Source organism: Orycteropus afer, unplaced genomic scaffold, assembly GCF_000298275.1.
Source record: "Orycteropus afer afer isolate SDZICR_OR568_19922 unplaced genomic scaffold, OryAfe1.0 scaffold00517, whole genome shotgun sequence".
Taxonomy (NCBI): Eukaryota; Metazoa; Chordata; class Mammalia; order Tubulidentata; family Orycteropodidae; genus Orycteropus; species Orycteropus afer.
Window position 1 is genome coordinate 1,861,509 of NW_006922104.1, and position 2,884 is coordinate 1,864,392.

Below are 2,884 nucleotides of genomic sequence, written 5' to 3' on the forward strand. Positions count from 1 at the left end.
TATATACACACACACATATATATATATGTATTTATATAATACATACATGTATATATATATTCACTCTTGGATTTTATTGGCTGGAATTTTGCTGAAGACTTTTGCATTCACATTCATGAGGGATGTTGGTTTGTAATTTTGTTTTTCAGTAGTGTCTTTGCCTGGTTTTGGCATCAGGTTATGCTTGCTTCATAAAATGAATTTGGGAGGATTACATCCTTTTCTTCATCTGGAATTGTTTGAGTAAGACTAGTGTCAGCTCTTCTCTGAATGTTTGGTAGAATTCTCCAGTGAAGCCTTCTGGGCCAGGACATTTTGTGTTGTCGTTGTTAGATGTTTTTTTTATGACCTGTCACTTTCTCCATTTGTTTTGAGCCTGTTCACATTTTCTTACTCAGTCTGTGTGAGCTTAGGTAAAATACTGTGTCAATAAAAATCTGTCCATTTCTTGTAGGGTTTCAAGTTTCTCAGAATACAGTTCTTCATAATATCCTGATATTATCCTTTGTATTTAAGTTGGGTCTGTTGTGATACAGCCCATTTCATTTATTATTCATGTTATTTGCATCTTCTCATTCTTTTCCTTTGTTAAATTGCCATTGGTTTGTCAATTTTATTAATCTTTTCAAAGAACCAGCTTCTATTCTTGTTGATTCTTTCTATTGTTTCTCTGTTTCATTTATTTCTGCTTGAACCTTTATTCTTTCCTTCTGGTCATGGTAGGCATTTTTGGCTGCTCTTATTCTATTTGTTGGAGATGTTGGGTTGAGGTGCTGATTTTGGCTCTTTCTTCTTTGATGTGTGCATGTATAACTATAAATTGCCCTCTGAGCACTGTTTTTGCTATGTCCCAAAGATTTTGGTCTGTTATGTTTTCTTTTTCATTTGATTCACAATATTTCTAAAATTTCTTATTCTATTTCTTCTATTACCCAGTAGTTTTTAAGGAGGGTGTTATTTGGTATCCATTTGTTTTGCCTTGATCTTTCTATTGTTGATTCCTAATGTAATAGCACTGGGATTTGAGAAGATTCTCTTGCAGCATTTCAATGTTTTAAATTTATTGAGTTTGCTTTGTGGACTAACATATGTTCTATTCTGCAGAATGTTACTTGTACACTAGAAAATAATGTATATTGTGCTTCTGTTGAGTGAAGTGCTCTGTAGATGTCTATAAGGTCAAGTTGGTTGATTATGTTGTTTAGTTCTCTGTCTTTGTTGAGTTTCTAGTTGTGCTAACTTTCACTGAAACTGGTGTATTAAATCTTCTACTATTACTATGAAGTTGTCATTGTCGATTTGTCTTTTCAATTCTGTTTAAGTTTGATTTATGTTATTTTGGGGCTCTTTTATTGAATGCATGGATAATTATTATGCGTATGTCATTTTGTTTGATTGTCCCTTTAATCATTATGTAAAGTCCTTCCTTGTCTCTTTTGCTGGTTTTTACCTTTAAGTGTATTTTGTCAGAAGTTTACATTCAGTGTAATTATGAATTTATTGCTGTCATTAAAAATTTTTTTTGTGTATGATGTCGCTGATTTCTTTGTTTTGTATGATTTTCTGTGCTGAACTCATTTTGTTTATGAATTTTGTTATTATTTCCTTCATTTCTATTGTTTTATTATTTGCTAAATATTTGTGTCTCTCCTCTTTCTTTATTTTGATGAGTTTTATTAATTTTCTTTGAAGTTACCTGTGATGTATTATTTTCCTTCGATGATTAAAACAGTCTGCTCTATCTCTCAGTTGTCTTGAATACCTCTCCATTTGGAAATTCTATATCTACACTATTTATGGGAGCTCTGGTAGCATAGTGGCTAAAGCCCTTGACTGCTAACCAGAAGGCTGGTGGTTCAAACCCACCAGCCACTCCTCGGAAGGAAGGTTGGGCAATCCTACTTCCATAGTGATACTGCCTCAGAAATCCAAGGAGGGGTCGCTATGAGTCGGGCCGACTCGATGGCACATAACAACAACAACAACAACAACACTATTTATTCCCTCTTTTTGGTTTGTAGTTGTAGTTTTCCTCATTTATCAATTCATGTCTTAGTTCCCTGTTTACAGTCTTATAAGTTTATTTTTCTTTGGATAGTTCTATATCTGGGTTGGTGTCTTAGACTAGATTCTCCAGAGAAGCAAAACCAGTGAAATACATATATTTTGTTGTAGTTAAGTGTCTTAATTCAATTAGAGCATTTCCCACTGTCAAATAAGGCTTACATAAAATAGCAATCACAGTAGTCTTCAGAGATGCTAGGGCTCCCTTCACAATTTTTTTCCTCATCATAGTGGTAAAAGGTGTTTCTTCAGGGCACTCCATTTCTAGATCTATGGGTCTATTCTGATAGATCTATTCTAATATGACAATTTCCCTATGCCTTTGGACACCCTCTTCTACATTATACCAGCACAGGTCTGGTACTTCAGCTTGACCTAATGTAGGCCTCTGCACAATCCATACTTCAGTAAGCCAAACAAATAAACTATTCGATTCCTTTTTTAACCTCTAGAGCTGAAACATCAAATAAAGAATCTGTGCTTAGTGGTCCCAAATCAATCAACTCAGACCAATACAACATTATGTTTCTTACATCATTATCCCACACTGTTAATAGCCATCCCCATGCATATTATCCAGATTTCTGTTTTTACATATTAGTATATTAGCATTTACATATTATAAAAATCAAGCAGTTATTTTCAGATGCAGTGTACCTCTTACTTGGTCACACTTTGTATGTCACCTTTTGGGGCTCATTTTATTTTTATTTATTTATTTATTTATTTTTATGGTGCTTTAGGTGCAAGTTTACAGAGCAGATTTTGTTTTACATTCAGCATTTCATGTACATTTGGTTTCACTACCCACTTACCAACC